Source organism: Notamacropus eugenii, chromosome 5 (genome assembly GCF_028372415.1).
Source record: "Notamacropus eugenii isolate mMacEug1 chromosome 5, mMacEug1.pri_v2, whole genome shotgun sequence".
Lineage (NCBI taxonomy): Eukaryota > Metazoa > Chordata > Mammalia > Diprotodontia > Macropodidae > Notamacropus > Notamacropus eugenii.
The window spans coordinates 177,036,847-177,055,787 of NC_092876.1; the positions used below are offsets into that span (position 1 = coordinate 177,036,847).

General features: G+C 39.4%; 1 protein-coding gene across 1 annotated transcript in view; it reads right to left on the reverse strand.

The window, feature by feature from the left end:
- The window catches only part of ETS1 (ETS proto-oncogene 1, transcription factor), a 189,897-nt gene that overhangs the window by 134,676 nt on the left and 36,280 nt on the right, over window positions 1-18,941 (reverse strand). The gene's annotated exons all lie outside the window — the stretch shown is intronic.

Below are 18,941 nucleotides of genomic sequence, written 5' to 3' on the forward strand. Positions count from 1 at the left end.
CTTCATATAGTGTAAGTATCATCACTCCCCTTTTGCAGATGAACAAATAAAGACCTTGCAGTCAATAAGTGTTTGATTCTTTGTACCAACCCAGAGGCTAGCATATGGTAAGTGCTTAATTGTTGTGTTTGTCCTTCATTCTCGAAGAGGACCATGACATCACAGAAATGATGACATGACTTACAGTTGACTTTGATTTGAGGGAGGAAGGACTGTGCAGCATCACCAGCCTCACTTTCTCCTCCTGAGCCATCTGGGTCCAGTGGCCAGATATTCATCAGGATGACCGGAGATGGCCCAGGATTCAATGGGAGACCCTGGCCTTTTTAGGCCAAGGTCTTTACAGGTTCTCACTTTGAGTGAGGTAACACTCATTCATTGAATAGGCCTCTTTAAGTAGCTACTCTAGGAATGGCACCTTTCATCCAAAAAAAAAAGTGCTTAATAAATATTTGTTAATTGACTGGTTGATTAGGTAAGTTGTCCAAGGCTATATAGTTATTAAACAGCAGAGGTACAGAAACTCAGTTCTTCTTATTCTAGACAGAATTCTTGCTGCTCCAGGGTAGTTTCTCCCAAAGAAGCCCCAAAAGTATGGTACGGTGGCAAAGATCTCTGAGTGTAAAGTTGGAGGACCTGGGTTTAAACCTTGGCTCCATTGCTCCCTACTTGTGTGGTCTCAAGCAAGTCAATTAACCTTGGCTTGAGTTTTGTCATCTGTGACATGAGTGAGTTGGACCAGACTGCTCTCTCTCTAAGATGACTTCCAGCTCTAAAGCCAGGAGCCTGGGCTGTAAATTTGCCCCTCGCTTTCAGTTTAGGGGAGGAGAAGGGATAAAGTTAGCCACTGGCACAAGCCAAGGCTCAGTGATAACATTAATGATTTTTTAGAAATGATCATGAAAGCCTAGATCTAAAAACAACTCTTGGTGCCACAAAGGTGGCCCCTTCCTGCGGGTAGTGCTGCACCTGGGTCATCTCAGATGGATGAATGTCACCTTGCTCTTAGAAAAGCTAATGCCACCAGTGTGGAGAGGTCCCACCACCAACATATACAGTTACCCTTACCACATCGAAAAGGATTAGGGACACAGTGCCCCCTCCGTCTGGAAAATTCATGTAAAACTTTTTGGCTCTCTCTTCATACTAGAGAAGAAGCCTAAGCTTTTTCTTTTTCTTTTTCTTTCATGGGGTGTTTATAGCACCTTATTGTAAAATTTGGGTTGAAATTATACAATGCTGTACATATATTTTATGCATTTCTGAGTTTCTAAACTTTTTCTGTGTCATCTGCTAACCTTCACATGTCATCTGAAGCTTCCTCAAAACTCCTCCCAAATTCCCACTTAATTTATTATGCCAACCCATAATATATCAATATATGGAAAGTCTTGCCATGAAAGGGATTGCTGTACTGGCTATGTGACCCCAGGCAAGTCAATTAACCTCTCAATGCTTTAGGCAATTCTCTAAAACTATGAAATGCAGAGAAAGCGCTAACTTGCATGGATTAAGGGATTTTCCTCACCTGGGAGTTCCCTATGTCCTAGAAATTCTAGGCCTAAATTCTATTGTTGGTAAACTGTTTCAATACCATACAAAATACTGAGTGTCCAAGGCTCCAAGAAAGGAAGTCTAACACTAATAGCAAATGAAGAACAGATAATTTATGTAAAACACTCTGCACACCTTCAAGTAATATTTAAATGTTAGCTATTATTATTTTTTGTGCTTTAAAGTTGGAGAAATAATGCTGTTCTATGAATCTTATAGTATAAAAAATGACCGAATTTTTAGTTCTGACTGCTAAGGTACATCTCTGGGCAGCTAGGTAGTACAATGGATAAAGTACCAGGCATGGAGGCAGGAAGACCTGAGTTCAATTTTGACCTCAGACCCTTACTAGCTGTATGACTCTGAGGCAGTCACTTAATCCTATTTGCTTCAGTTTCCTCATCTGTAAAACGAGCAGAAGAAGGAAACAGAAAACCACTCCAGTAATTTTGCCAAGAAAATCCCCAATGGGGTCATGAAGTTAGACATGACTGAAACGACTACAAAACAAAAAGGTATATCTATGACTCCACATCTGGAATAAGCTACTAAAATGTGTATCTACTTAGTCAGCATTTAACAGCAATTTATTTGAGATCAATAAGGTTTGTGGCCTATAATATGCAACAAATTCAACACAGTAGCACATCCGCCTGAATAACAGGACACATTCAGCAATTTTTTGTTAAAAGTCAAAAGACTGTTCAAGTATCAGAAGAATAGGGTCTAGTGACAAGATGACAGAAACCTCCAAACCCTAAGTGATCTCAATTTCCTTTTTTGTTGGCATTAAAGGCTGTAGAGGGACTGATAGGCAAGACAAGGCAACAAGCATTTATTAAGCACTTATCATGTGCCAGATACTATACTGAGTTTTCACATATGCATGTATGTATGCATGTATATGCATGTGTGTTCTGTTGTGCATATATGTATATACGTGCACATGTATATGTACATCTATGCATATGCTTTTGTGTGGTATTCAATCATAATTTGCTGTAGTAAATATCCATGGATATGAACTATTAAACATGCAAATATATGCCATAGTTGGGGATGGGATAGAGAATGACAAGCTGAGGGTTGGGAATGAATAACCCTCTTTTTTTCTGTATAAGGGATCATCATGGAAGGTGTGATAAGTTTCTCATCATGGCTAAGGACATGATTTAGAATTTGTTCTTTGCATGAATGCTGGTGAATCAAATTGATGGGCTGAAGTTGGTGACTGATTTCTAGCTATTCTGTAAAGTGTATTTAAAAAATCATGAAAACTGACATCAAAGTTAACAGGGAAGTAGATTACATAGATTCAACATTTGTGAAAGATTTGTGCATTGCCAAGAGTTGGTCTTCCCCATATAAGTTTTGTGGCCAAAGAATTCTTATTCCCATTTTACAGATGAGGAAAGTGAAGCTGCTGGATGACTCAGTGGATAGAGCACTAAACCTGAAGTCCAGAAGACCTGAGTTCAAATTTCAGCCTTACCAGATACTTACCAGCTGTGTGACCCTGGGCAAATCACTCTGCCTTAATCCACTAGAGAAGGAAATTGCAAACCACTCCAGTATCTTTGCCAAGAAAACCCCAGGGACAACATGGTTTAAGGGATCACAAGAGTCAGAAGTCATGAACAACAATGAAAATTGAAGAAAGGTGAGGAAATTTCCCTAAGGTCAGATAGCTAGCAAATATGTTATAAAATATCTAAATTATATAATAAAGGATACATTTCCAGCCATTCAATCCCTTCTAAGGTTTTTATCAAAGCATCTGCTTTGATGGGACTGATTGGACCTTTAAATTCTCTTATCCTAATGTAGTGATTGTTCACAATTTTTTTTTTTTTGGAAACACTCTCTCTAGTGACTGAATGCTGTGCTGATAGAGATCTACCACCTCCTTCCCTCAGAGCAGGGTTTGCAGAGTTTTATAGGACATGTACCAGTGACTCTGGAATTTACAGAAATTTTTTTTCCCCTTAAGTTCCTAGGGGTAAATGAATCCATGAACACCCATAATAACGTAAAGTGGGGAGTCCAAGGGAAGAAGGGAGGAGAGAAAGAGCCAAGGGAAGAAGGTCAAGTGAGAACAGGAGTCTGACTTATGCTAGAGTACATAACTCCTGTTCCTACCCACCCAACCCTACCCCCACCCCAACATTATAGTGCTGAGATAGATCAGTCATTGATCCCATTAAAACAATGAAGGTAAGGTGTAAATAGGTTTAACAGTCTAGGGGTGGTGGTGGTCAGATAGGTTATTTACATCTGAAAGAAGTAACAACTGGCAAATTTCTAGTATGTATATATATATATGTATGTATGTATGTATGTATGTATGCATGAAGAGAGGGAGACAGAGACAGAGAGACAGAGAGAGGGAGACAGACAGACAAACACAGAGAGAGGGAGGGAGGGAGAGAGAGAGAGAGAGAGAGAGAGAGAGAGAGAGAGAGAGAGAGAGAGAGAGAGAGAGAGAGAGAGAGGAGAGAGAGGAGAGAGAGGAGAGAGGAGAGAGAGGAGAGAGGGAGAGAGGAGAGAGGGAGAGAGAGGAGAGGGGGGCAGGGGAGAGAGAGAGATTTAAAATGGAGGCTTCTAAAGGTCAAGGACTGTTTTTTGGTTGTGTTTTTTCCCTTCTCCAGAGTTTAACTAAGTGCCTGGAAAGCATTAGGTGCTTAATAAATGCTTGTTGATTGTTAACAGCTCCCTTCCCTGCCCCTAATTTACAATGAGCTACATTTCCAGGGAACAGAACTTCTGGCTTACCTTACCTACTGCTATCAAGAGTTTAGAGAAAGACTGAGGAGGAGAACTATCCCCTTTCCCCTACGCTAACTCGCCCTGCCAAGGAATAAAATAAATGGACTATTTTTTAGTAAGATGAAGTCTCTCCATTCAACCTCCTCCCCTGCTCACCTCAGCTAGTGCCTTTGCATGTACAGGCAGAATAAAAACAGAAGGGAAGAAAGTCTGGGTTGACTACGAATTCCAAAAAATAAATGAGAAGCAAACACTATAATTATGGAAGGAAAATCCCCCAAGAAGTAAAATTTTAAAAACTTGAACTCCATAAACTCAGAATTTGGAGTCATCCTGATAGCAGTCAGGGTGAAGTTCACACTTTCAGTGTTTATTGATTCAGGAATCATCGTTTGAACACTTACTACTTTCTGGGGTATGTAAATCTCATTAATAACTCAATGAATATATATTATATATTGTAAATATATAATATATGAAGTATATATTATATATTACAAATGTATAATATACATTGAGCATATATAATAGATTGACAATATATTAAAACTAGAACTACAGAGATAAGCCACAAGATACACAGTCCCTGACCTCAAGGAGGTTAGATACGTAGAGCTGAAAATGACCTGAGAGATTATAAGATTTAAGGTCAAAATGAACATTTAATGATTATCTAACCAGATTCTCTCATTTTATGGATGGGGAAACTGAGACCCAGAAAGTGAAATTAATTGTCTAAAGTCACACAGGTAAGAGACAAGAGTTGAAATCTGAACCTATGTTCTCTGAGTCAGAACTTTAACTTCTATGATCTCACATTTGGGATTTTGACTAATTTGATTTTCCCCTAAGGGAAGTGCCTGCCTCACCTAGCAGGAAAATTAGAGCACGTGTTCCATTCTCCATTTTGGATCTCACTCAGGTTAAAGACAACCTGGGGTGATACTCAGAAGATCCCACTAAGTTTACTAAGGGTTTTAGGGACATCTCCCTACGATTTGAGCTTTCTTGGGGTGATTCGCATATACTCTTGTCTACCTGTTGTACCACTGAGAAGACAATCTGAGAACAAGACCAGGGAAGAGGGGACAACCTATAATAAGGCATTTCTGGCAAAAATTATTATTTCTTTGTATAAGCTAAAGGGTACTGTACAGTGAACATTTGCCTGGGTACAATAGGAGAGTTGTGGGAGGATAAGATGACTTTTTTTCCTCCTTTAAAAAAATACATGTTTTATTGACATCCTTTTCTTTTACATAACTGTCACTTCCCAATGACTCCTTTTTACTCCCTCCCTTGTAACAACAACAACAAAAAGTTAGCCAATGTAAATCAACACAGCAGGGGCAATTCAGAGACTTTGGAGTCAGAGGACCTGAATTCAAATTCTACATCACTTACCTGTGGGACCTTCAGCAAGTCATTTAAACTCTCTACCTCAATTTCTACATCTGTAAGATGAGGGTGTTAAACTAGAGGTCCTTTTCAGCTCCAAATCTGTGATCTCAGTCTGAAAACAGATGCCTCAGAGGTCTGCACCACCTACCATCCACTAGGCAGGTTTCACCTTCAGGCCTTTGAAAGCAGGATTGATCGGTCTTCTAAGTTTTTAGAAGTTGTCTTCCTTTACATTATCATGGTAATTGTAAAATTGTTCTGTTTTTTTTTTTTTTTTATGAAAACACAAGTTAACAGTTCCTGGGGTGATGTTTTAGCTACTTGGAAGAACAAACGCTTCTTATAAGGATTCATTTATACACAAGCATCACATAGTATATTTAAAGACAAATAATGAATTTGCTTATTAAAACTAGTAATAGGTTGCATGCATACAGGTTTAACAGTTTACACTGTCTTTGTAATCCTGAGATGTAGGTAGTACTAGGTATTATTATACCCATTTTATAGATAAGGAAACTGAAACTTGAAGGTGAAGGGACACAGCCATTTGAACCAAGGGTTTCTGAGCCTTTCTTTCTCACCTCAGAAATTTACTAGCTGTGTGACCTTGGGCAAATCACTTAACTTTTCTGCCTCAGTTTCCTTATCTGCAAAATGGGTATAATAAGAACACCTACCTTGCACGGCTGTAGTGAGGCCAAAATGAGATAATAATTGTAAAGTGCTTACTTAGTTCAGTGCCTTGCATATAGTAAGTGTTGTGTATTTGTTAGCTATTACTATTATTAGTCCAGATTAAGTTCCTCATCTAGAGTCCTTTATAGCAATAGAATCATAAGTCTGGGAGGAAAACCCTTAGTAAGCTGTGTGAAATGGGGAAAACTCTCTGGTCCTCAGCTTTTCATCTATATAATGAGGGATTGAATAAAATCATCTTAAAGTTCATTTGAACTCTAAAATTCTATGGTTGTATGCTAATAAGAAGGAGAATAAGGAAATCATAAGGGATGGTGCCACTAAACAGAGGTGAGAAGCTGAAGCTGAATTTGGAAGAAGTAAAACTGGAGGTTCAGAGATTTGGGGAAACTTTCTGGAAAGTCCAAGCAGAATGCGAACCACCTCACCAGTTGGACAATGCTTGAACATTTTAGATTGCCAGTGATTCAGTGACTGAGATCATAGGATTGAGAGTCAAAAGGGACCATAGACATCTTCGAATTTAATCTCCCATTTTCTAGGCTGAACACTAATAACCAAATGAGAAAGTGACTTGTCCAAGGTTCCACAGGCAGTAAGTGATGAAAGTCCGCCTTAAGCCCAGGTACTCTAAAATTCCAGATCCAAAGCTTTTTTTTTTTTTTTTTTTTTACCACAACATAGAATCATAGATTTAATGCTGGAAGGGACTTAAGAGGTCATTTCAGCTGTGTCAAACTCAAATAGAAAGGGCTCTCAACCTTAATAAGGATCCCTGTGGGAAGCATATTGACTTAGAAAACCATAGAGTAACATTATATATTCTAGTGTGTTTTTAACAGAGCAGCTAAGTGGCTCAGTGGATAGCATGCTAGACCTGGAGTCAGGAAGATTCATCTTCCTGAGTTCAAATCTGCCCTCAGACACTTACTAGCTGTGTGACCCTGAGAAAATCTGTTTGCCTCAGTTTCCTCATCTGTAAAATGAGTTGGAGAAGGAAATGGCAAATTGCTCCAGTATCTTTGCCAAGAAAGCCCCAAATCAAGTCACAAAGAATAGGAAATGATTGAACAACAAAAATTGTATTTTTATTTTTTGTTAAATATTTCCAATTATATCTTAATGTGGTTCAGCTTCACTCCAGAGTGTTGTGGATCACATGTGTCTTGGGCTGTATGTCTGATTCTAGACCTCAGAGAAGAGATAGGGAATTTAATTAGGACCAATATGGATGTCTCTTTATCATGGCAAAACTCATCAGAATGTTTACTTCACTCAAAGTGAGAACCTGAAAAGACCTTAGCCTCAAAGGGCTAGGGTCTCCCATTGAATCTTGGGCCATCTCCAGTCATCCTGATGAATATCTGGCCACTGGACCCAGACGACTCTGGAGGAGAAAGTGAGGCTGGTGATGCTGCACAGTCCTTCCTCCCTCAAATCAAAGTCAACTGTAAGTCATGTCATCATTTCCCTGATGTCATTATTTCTTTATGAAAACACAAGTTAACAGTTTCTGGGGTGATTCTAGACCAACCACTTCATTTTACAGATAAGGAAACTGAGATACAGGGACATTACATAAGTTGCTTAAGATCACCCACCTAGGAAATAGTAGATCTGGGACTAGAACTAGAACTCTGATGACAAATCCAGAACTCATTATTATCTAAGAGAACACTGAATTTGGCGTCTGAAGATCTGGGTTTGAATCACAGCTCTGCTCATTGAGTAAATCACCTAAACTCCCAGTGTCTCAGGTTCAAGTCAAGTCAAGTTACCACTTATTAAGTACACTTACTATGTTCTGCTTACTATGTGCCAGATACTTTGCTAAGCACTAGAGATACAAATACAGCTTTAAAAAGTCCCTTTACTCAAGGAGTTTATATTCTAATGAAGGAAGACATAAAAGGAAGCTGGAAGGGGGAAGAGGAGCAGGAATTGTAGAGAAAGGCCAGGAGGAGACTCAAGTGGTATCTAGCAAGGAATGAAAAATAGGTGGCCTGGGCATCCTCCTTAAAATTGAGGCTTGGGGAGGAATTCTCAATGAGAGGGAAAGGCTAAAGTGACAGAGAGAACTTACAATGTGTAGAGTCCAGAACTGGAGTGAGTGACCAGGTGGAGAAGCTTTGGGGGCACCAGAGCCAAAGTTTGGGAGGAGAGTCAAAAGCATGGCCTGGACAGGAATGCAGTTCCTCATTTATTAAATGAGAGTGGTACACAAAATTATCTCTAAGGTCCCTTCCATCTGTAAATCCTTTGGTCCTGTGAAATGCATGATTTTTAGTTCTGACAAAGAAGACCAAAGCTGAGAGCTATTTTGTATCTTATCTGTTTCATGGGCCACCTATACAAAATATTTTGTCACCTAGAGCTACTAACTTTCGGGTGACTAGCCTCTTTTTATAGAACTTTAATAGAAAGGTGGACACAGAGGAGGAAAGCCAAGACCATGTTGGAAAATGTAGTTTGAGGTCAAGAAATGAAAGATGTCAAAAACTTCTAGACAACTCAGAAGGTTCATCAGAAACATATTGGGCATAGTGAAAGACAGCAAACATTGGACATAGTGAACACTGAACAAAAATGAATCAACTTTATCTTAACTGACAGGAAACAACTGGCAAGAGAAGTTGCAGTCATTTCAGAATCAGCTGTCTGTGTACAGTCAGATCATCAACTAATTAGTGCAAAAGTTACAATCATGACCAAATTAGAAAAATAGCATAAAGTCGAGAAGATACTGCATGAGATGAGAGCAGCTGCAACATGATCTGTTCAAACAGGCTCTCAACTCGGAAAAATGAGAAATGGCCAAAAGTAAAGAAACTGGTTGGCTTTATCAGCATTTCTTACAGATGCAAAAGAGTCACCACAAGGAGGAGGCTAAAAGAACATAGGAATGGATCAATTAACAAGTGCCTACTTTGGGTCAGTCAGTCAGTCACCAGACAGAGCACAAGAATGAAACAGCCCTCGTCCTCAAGGATCCTACATTCTATTGGGACAGACAATATGTATCTATCTCAAATATATATATATATACAAAATAAATAAATACAAGGGTAGCAGTATAGAGGAGGGTATAGATGAGGATATTCCTTTGATTTCCTCTAATTCTGGTCAATGAAATCGTAGAAGATGAGGGACCAATAATAAAATCAAAACTAAAGTCTTAAACCTTAAGAAGAAGGGCTTATACTATGTTACTCCTTTATGGGACATGAAAAAGTTCTCTTACCTAAGTGAAAGAATTAGAGAGCAGTTAGCTACTGCCAGGCCAAGAACTGACCCCAATCCTTGCAGAGCTTTAAGAAAACAAGGCATCATTGAGGCAGGAGCTAGTTCTACCAACAGTGATATCTGGCAAGGGGAAAAAGCAATCTCTAGAGAAAGAATCCATCTCTTGAGAGAGATTACTCTTTGTCTTTTCCCTTTTGTCTCTACCTTGAGACAGCAGGAGATGAATAAAGGAACTTCTCTCTCTCCCCTCCATGGCATCTTTTAGAGAGGAGTTACTCACCAAAAAGGAAATACTTTACCCAGCCAGGAATAAGCCCAGTTAGGAGACAGGATGGGCTTTAGTAGTCAAGAGAGGGTTTGTTGTCAGCTCTTTGTGATCCTGTATGGGGTTTTCTTGGCAAAGATACTAGAGTTATTTACCATTTCCTTCTCCAACTCATTCTACAGATGAAGAAACTAAGTTAAGTGACTAGGCCAGGGTAACACAATTAGTGAGTGTCTGTGGTAGGATTTGAAGTCAAGTATTCCTCCCAGCCAGCTCGTGCTATCTGCTGTACCACCTAGCTGCCCACATAAGAGTATTAGCCCTAGTCATTGCAAGTCAAGCTGAGGAGAGTCAATTGATCCAGCAAGCCCAGCTAAGCCATCAATGCCCAAGAGAAATATTGCCTGGGTCATGTGCATTTCCCATGTGTCTGCCTCTGTTCTAGTGAACTTTCCACCTGTGCCCACCCATTCTTCCCATATTTATAGAAAAATGAACCCCAGAGTCTCTTTGTTTCATTTTGTAAGCCTTGTCACGATTCTTTCCACTCCATTCCAATAAATGTCTTTGCTTGAGTGAATTGTGGCAGCTGGGTGAGTATCAAAGGTAAATACTCTTAAGCTATAGTTTGGGGAATATGGCGTCACTGAGCGCCTTGAACCTGGTGTATCTGGCCACTGGGGACGCAACTTGTGAGGTGGAATTGGAGGGAGGGACCCCACAGAGGGTTCTACAAAAGGCTGTTTGAGGGCAAGGACAGCTGAGGGAAGTCAAGCAAGGCTTCTGGGAGAAGGTGGTACCTCAGCTGAGCTTTGAATGAAACTTAAGCTCCCCAGAGGCAAAAAATGACAGAGTGAATTCTAGGTTTGGGGGCAGCATGTGCAAAAGTATGATGATGAAGGATAAAGCCATATGTGGAAGCAATAGTGAGGCCACCTTGGCCAGACCATAGAGCATTTGAAGGAGAGGTATCTCTAATAAGGATGGAAAGATGAATTGGAGTCAGGTTGTGAAAGTAGATGAATGCCAAACAGAGAATCTGTACTCAATCCTAAAACTAATAGGGAGCCACTGGAAAGGGGAGAGACAAGACAGAAAGATTGATGAGGAGTCTCTTAGAATGGTGTAGGCAAGAGGTGATGAGGAAATGAGCCACAATTATAACCGTAAGTAGAAAGAAGGTGACAGATGCAAGAGGTTATGGGTAGATAAGATCAACAAACTTTGGCAAATGATAGTATATGTGGGGTAAAGGAAAATGAAGGATGACTAAATTGCAAACCTGATTGACTAGAAGACTGATGATTCCCTTGGTAGAAATAGGGAAGTTCATGAGAGGGGTGTGGTTGAAGGACAGATAATGAGCTTTGCTTATGATATAAGATCATAGGATTATAGATGTAGAGCCTTCAGGGACCTTAGAGTTAGTTCACTGTGCCCAACCCCCTCTATTTGATTTTTAAACTTATTTTTTATCTGAATTTCACAAACACCAGATAAAATGTGCATTTCCACATAGACAGTAGAACAGAAAAAAGAGCAATGAACATGAAACCACAGATCTCCATTACATACAGCTTGATTTTCTTTGTAAATATAAGATAAATTCAACATGTAACTTTGAAAGCTGTCCTGCTGGTCCAGAATTCTATCTGACTTTCCTTCTGTTATTTTTTCTGTGCATTAAAAAGCCTCTTTTCTTACTTTCCTTTTGTTTTTCCTTTTCTTTTCTTTTTCATTTTTTTGTTTGTTTTGGCTACAGTATCTCTCCTCTCTTTTTGACCATAAATACATAGTCAAAGAAAATAAATTCCCATATGGACAGGATCTGAAAATGTGTGCTATGTTCTGCATTTTGAGCGTATTATCTCTCTTAAGGACCTGGGTAGCATACTTCTTCATTAACCCTTTGAAATTGTGGTTGACTATGGCACTGATTAGGCAACTAGGTGACTCAGTAGGGGTAACTAGGTGGCTCAGTGGATATAGAAAGCTGGGGATATAGAAAGCTGGGCTTGGGGCCAGGAAGACCTGAGTTCAAATGTGACCTCAGACACTAGCAGTGTGACTTAACCCTGTTTGCCTCAGTTTCCTCTTCTGTAAAATAAACTGGAGAAGGAAATAACAAACCACTCCAGTATCTTTGTCAGGAAAGTCCCAAATGGGGTCATGAAGAGTCCGATACAACTGAGGAACAAAAACAAATAGCACTGATTAAGGTTGTTATTAAGCCTTTCAAAGTTTTAGTTTTTTTGCTTTGTAACCTAATTATATAAATTGCTCTCCCAGTTCTGCTTACTTCCTATCACTCTGTGAAAGTTCATCGAAGTCTTTCTAGGTTTTTCTGAAAAAGTTATTTCATTTCTAATGGTACTTTACTATTGTTACATTCTTATGCAATACTTTGTTCATCTATTCCCCAGTTGATGTGATCCCCTCATTTAACAGGAGGGGAAGTTTTGCTCAAACATACAGCTGCTGAATTTTTAAGGCAGAACTTGAAATCAGGTCTTCCTGTCCCAAGTTCGCATGATAATCACTATAACAGGGGTGGGGAACATGCAACCTTGACCTCAAGGCTGCAGATTCCCCACCTCTGCACTATACCATGCTGCTACTCATGTTGCATTTTAAATGCTTATGGTAAATACTATTTGAGATATCCAATAGACAGTGGTGTTATAAGACTGAAGTCGAAAAGAGAAACTAGGGCTAGATAAATAGATATAGGCGTCACCTGCATTTCAAAGCTTAATCATCCAGAGAGTAACTTTAGATGAAATTGGAAGGAGTACAGTAAACAGACATAAAGTGGAACAGATCTGCTGTTATCTCAACAACAGGAAAATAGTTTCAGACAGTGGAAAGAGTAGAGGCTCTACACAAGTCAGATTGGATTCAAATACTATTTCTTATGCTTACTGTCTGCCAAACTTTGGATAAGTCATTTTGCTATCATGGGTCTCTAAAATGAAGAGGTTTTAGATACAAATATCTTTCTTTTAAGTTCTATACTTGAGATCCTTTGATCCTGGAACACAGTAAGTGCTTAATAAATGCTTGACTGACTCAGATGAAGACATCAATGACATGCTTCTCAAGTGTGCAGATGGCATGAAAGGATAATTGTCACAGTGGATGACGAAGTCAGGCTCCAAATGGACCATCATAGGCTTAGAATGAAGAGATAAGTCCTAATGATATGAAATTTAAAAGGAATAAATATGAAAATACACACATGAATCCAAATGATCAACTTACATGCATAGATGTACATGTATATGTATGTGTACAAGTATATTTTACATGTATATGACAAGGAGGAAGTATGGTCAGTGTGAAATGTGAAATGGAGAAGGGATGAACTTCAAATGTGAAATAAACGAACATCTCACCCGATGGTACTGAAGACGTGCAAGTACCAAAGCTAATGCAATTCAACAAGATGATGAGTTTAGTGGTGAAGACATTTCTTGGGAGCCTGATGATGCAGCCCAAGTCCAAGGACTATAGCTGGTAGAAATGAGGGAAGGCATGATAGCTTTGCTCAAGTATTTGAAGAACTTTCATATGGAAGATTGTCCTTGGCCCCAGAGAGTAGTATCAGGAAAAATAGGTAATCGTTGCAGACCTACTGCTATTAGGAAATACTATGAATGCATAAATGAAGAATGGGCCACGTTGGGAGTTAATGGGTTCTCCCTCACTGAAGGTTTTCAAGTTGAGGTTAGATCTATTCCTTTTTAGTAATACTGTAGAAGGTATGTTTATATAGTTTAGTATGAGTTATACCAGATAGACTTTGAGGTTCCTTCCAATTCCTATATTCTCTGAATTCTTTGACTTCCTAGATCCTCCATTTTAGGGGAGGGCCCGAGACCAGCCATCCCTAATTCTCCAGAGTTAACTATCATGCTTCTGTTGCATCCTACCTCTACTCCTTAAGGTTTCTTTCTTCATTAGTGCTTTCTTCCCAGAGCTTCCATTTTGAGAAAGGGCCCTAGACACATCATCTCTGATGCTCTGAACTAAGCCACTATGCCCCTACTCTGCTACCTCCTTCCCCAGCCCTCTGCTTTTCAGCTTTCTTTTTAATGTGCCATTAAACTGTAAGCTTATTGAGTATAGGAACTATCTTTATTTTTGCTTATATTTGCACCTTCTGTTCTTAGTACCATGCCTGACACATAGTAAGGACTTAATAAATGCTTGCAGACTGACTGACTAACTGAAACCCAAATTCACTCAGAAGACTTTGGCCTAACTTTCTACTTCATTCAGAAAAACAAAATTAAAAAAGTCATATTCTCTAATATTACCACAAGCAGTTGAATGGACAGTCCATTGAGTAAGTCTATTTGGTTAAGTTGGAAAGTGGGCACAGGGATGGGAGGGGATCGCATTTGGGAAATTATATATTAGCTTTCAATGATCCCAGGTTGCTTGCTGCTGCCCAAGGTCATCAGTTTTTACATTGGTATCCTTCCACTGATGCTATATGCTGCAAACCACAGATGCTAAAACACTATCAATTATCACTATACACCCTAACCCTGGACACCTTCTGTCTTAAAAAAAAAAAAGGAAAAAAAACTGGAGGGACTGTAGAAATGCTTGATTCAGATAAATGGAAGGAGACAAAATCTGACTAATATCCTCTCACCACGGTTCTTGTATGACAGTCAACATATGCTATATTGCTGAGGAAAAAGGCATATGGAAAAGGACACTGAGGTACAGAACCTAGTCATCCTCTCACAGTCTCTTTCTGATCACTGTTCAATGTATAGTATGGACTGGTCACCCCTGTACTTGTTCTATTATGAAGTTCCTCCCATATACACTCACAGAATGTCTCTATCTCTCCCAGCTGTTCCAAGCTCTCACAATCAAAGCTACCTTTATGCCATGTACCAAATTACTGCTCTTCATGAATTCTTCATCTTCATGTCTTCTATCACCACACCCAAACTAGTACCAAACCTCCCAAACAACCACCAACTACCCTGGGGTTATTTCCTGTTGCCTTTATATAGGCTTAGTGAAGAACTAGCACCTGCATGCCACTCCAGTCTTGGGTTCACACCCTACCCTTTACCCTCTAACTCTCTAGCATCTTTAGTCTTTGATGTAGTTATCTTGGAAGAATCAGAATTGCAGGTTACCCAAAGAGAAATGAAAATCCTTCTAATGGGTGTGAACAACCTAGAACCAAGGACATATATTAATGAAAAAGGATATGAATTTCTGGTTATATGTTAAGAGTAAAGGATAAGAGGCAGCCCAATTTTTCAGTGATCCCAATGAAATATCAAAAAGAACCTCAAGAACCATTTTGCTTGGCAGATCCTCTACCTATGGAAGAACTTAGACAAAAATTGCACAGAATGAGAAGGCATGGAAGGTAGAAGAAATACACACACCAATAAGACAAAAGAACCAAATAAACATCTCTAAGGCTAGCTTCATACCCTCTAAAAAGTTCTTGCTTAAATATGAGTTGAAGGCACTCCACTGACATTTCCACTTGAACATATTTAAATGAACACCTTATTATATACTATTTTTACCATTCTCTAATGGTTTCAAGCATGTGTGTGTCTTGCTTTTCAGCAAAGCAGTGAATATATTTCTTTGACTTCCTCCATGAAGTAGAATTCAATAAGCATTTGTTGTATTGATGACTCCAATTTCCTCTTTTTTTGTTTTCAGTGGGAATAGAGAATATAGCCTTTTATAGAATGATGTAATAATGAGCCAATATCAAAAACCACAAACAACTGGGCCAACATGTGCCTTTCATAGTTTCCTTATCCAGGCACCTGTATATTTGTTAGACATTTAGTGAATTCACTTAACCATTTCAAAAAATATTAAGATGGCATTTTTACTCAAGGGATCTACATTGTTGGTTTCAATTCATTATGAAACTGTCTTGGTTCGGGAGAAAAAAGGATACTAAGAGTTCAAAAATTTGTATTCTCCAACCTTTAATTTCTTTAAAAAAAGACCATTGATGGTCCAGAAACAATTCTAGTCCATTTTGTCACAGTGACGTTATTGATTTTATGGTGGTTTGATTCTAAGTGTAAGACGTGTTCAAAGGGCTTGCAATACAGTACAGAGGGTCTGAACCTGAGATCCACCAGTATGCAGAAGTAGATTTCAAGGGATCTATCATTATTTCAATATAACTGGTTTCCTATGCACATTATTTTATACCTTTAAAAACAATGTTCTGAGAAGGGTCCCATAGGCTTCTTCCAATGCCCAAGGAGCCCATGATATAAAAAAGGGCTAAGAACCTTAAGTAGGATGAGCCTAGAACTAATCACAAAACAATAAAGTCATAAAGCCAGGCAGTAAATAAATGAAGTATGAAGGTTAGTTGTAGAAATAGAAGTTCAGAAAATGAGAGATCTGTGTGGATAAGGTAAGATTTGAGTTAGATTCTGAAGGATGAGAAAAACATGGAGAGGCAGAGGGGAAAAGGAAGTCCATTGCAAATGTTGGAGAAAATAGTCATGTTCAGTTGGGGGACATGTAAATCTGAAAGTAATAACAAGACAACTGGTGATATGATGAGGGACTGACAATAGGAAACAAAGTATATGATTCCTTTTGTTTCATATTGAATTTTGGCCAGATCTTATTAGTATAGTGAGGAACTCCCTCTTACAGTGTAGACCTGCTTTGTGACTTATGATCTTAGAGAAATGCCTCTGCCACTGAGACCATAAGTGACTTGACCAGTGTCACTCTGTCAGTGTGCATCAGAGATGGGACCTGAACCCAGGATTTCCTGTTTCCAAGGCCAGTTCTATATGCACTAAAACATGCTACCTGCCATGTTCATATATGCATATGTATCCATTTGTATGTATATGGAGGCATATGTATACATGTATATACACATATGTGTGTGTTATATATGCATGTGTATGTGCATGTGTGTACTAGTATAGGTGTATGTGCATAATTTAATGTTAATATAAGGTTAATGGTGGGGGTGGGGAAGAGTTGAAGATCTTCCCTGCCCATTAATAGGCCTCAATGCCCTTTGTTAATTTCTCTTGAGGCACTGGATCAGAGGGTCTTGCCCTCTGGCTCTGAAAAGTGAATAAATACTCTGAGGTGATGTTTTACTTTGGTGGTTACTCATTGGAGGTGTTTGGTCAGATGAGACTCTGGGCAGCTGCTAAGGAGCCCCCTGGCTTTGAACACCCAGATACTGGTGCTTCTCTCTCTGGTAATTATGTATGTATGTAATGGCCAGACAGCTGTATCTGTCTGTTGATCTGTGATTCATGTATTGTGTATGGTTGGATAGCTGGAAGCCCTGCCTGTTGGTCTTTATTTCTCAGCTTGTATTTTCTCAGTTGGTACATGTGTTTGATTAAAGTGATTGCTGACCCCTCAAAAGTTGCTTTACTTTTAGAAAAGCATATCTAAGAACCTGTACAGCAGGTTCTCCTGTGTATGCTGGAGTCCTTGCTATTATACAAGCATGTAGGTATGTACATAGGCATGCAGACTCATGTGTATACATGAGTCTATACACACACGTCACATGCATGTACACACATATGTGAGGATGTAAATGAGAAGGAAAAGGTACAGAAAATTTCTAATATCAACATCAGTGTGCATGTATGTAACCTATTAAGTGCTGATTTAAAGAATAGCTCAGAATACAACTGATGACCATGGGGAAGGAAGACATTCTCAGCATTAGGGAGCAGCTTAAGCAAAGGCACAGGAGTGATAGATACAGCGTAATATACCTGAATTAACAAAGGCAATTTCCTCAGTGGAAATTCCATATACCAATGAAACCACAGGAATGCATACACACATAGATACAAACACACATGTTATCTACATACATGTGTAAGTGTATAGGTACATAAACACACACTCTACACTCCCCCTCCCCTAGGACTTTATTTAGGTGGTTCCCTTCCTATGTCCTCCCTCCTAAATTTTACCAATTTTACCAATCACACTCCTATCTGTTCTTTAAACAACTACTCAGGTTGTTACATAAACAGTGTTGTGGGTATGTTAGAAGGTTTTCTGCCTTTTTCTCTTCTCATCAAAGTTTTTTTTGGGGTGGGGCAGGGAGGGCTATTTAAGGAAATGACCCTTTGAGAGCTCAGTGAGAGGAGAGTGAGATGTAAAGAGGAGAAAAATAATAGAGGAGTGAGGCATGGAAATGAGACCTGAAGGGGGAAATAGAGCTTGGCAGAGAAGAACCTGCAGCTGGATTTGTTGCAGGATCTGGGGAGAGATGGAAAGAGAAGATAAATCCCCATGCAGCTGAAGGAGTAATTATCCCTAGCAAAGGCAGTGTTCAGGTGCTAGCTAAGGGCTGTACCCTGCCTCCCCTTCAAGGGGAAGAGTGAAACACTTAGCAGAGTACAGAACTCACCCTATGGATGGTTGCTTGAAAAAAGTCTGCACTTGTAATAGTCTCATGTGCCTACTGGAGGTAGGTGCCATTTTACATTTCTCCTGTCTTGAAATCACCCGATCTGTGGCTTTTCTGGGGAAGCTGTGGGATTTCTGAGCAGTGGAATCAAGAGAGCTGGTATGAGGAGAACACTTCAAAGCTGTGTGTTCTTTGTCAAGCCACCTGTGTTGGCAAGGCCATGAAAACCTCTACTCTTCTTAACCATCTAGCAGCTACCTGCTTCTGGTCAACACTTCCTTCCTGAAATCCATCCATCAATCAACAATCATTTATTATGCACCTACTTACTGCAGATAGGTGCTCTGAAATTGTGTTAACCACTGGAGATAGAGATATAAAGAACGAAAAAGTCCATATTCTGTTTTCTTGCCTGGGTTCTGGTTGGTTCTCCAACCTCTCCAGCTGTTCCTTTTGTTTGTTTTATGGCCCTTCCTTCTCTGCTTTCAAACTGTGGGTATTGTTTAAGACCAGGTTCTTGGTCTTTTGCCTTTATCTCATGATACCACTTTTCTTGGTAAACTGATTATGGCTCAGAATTTC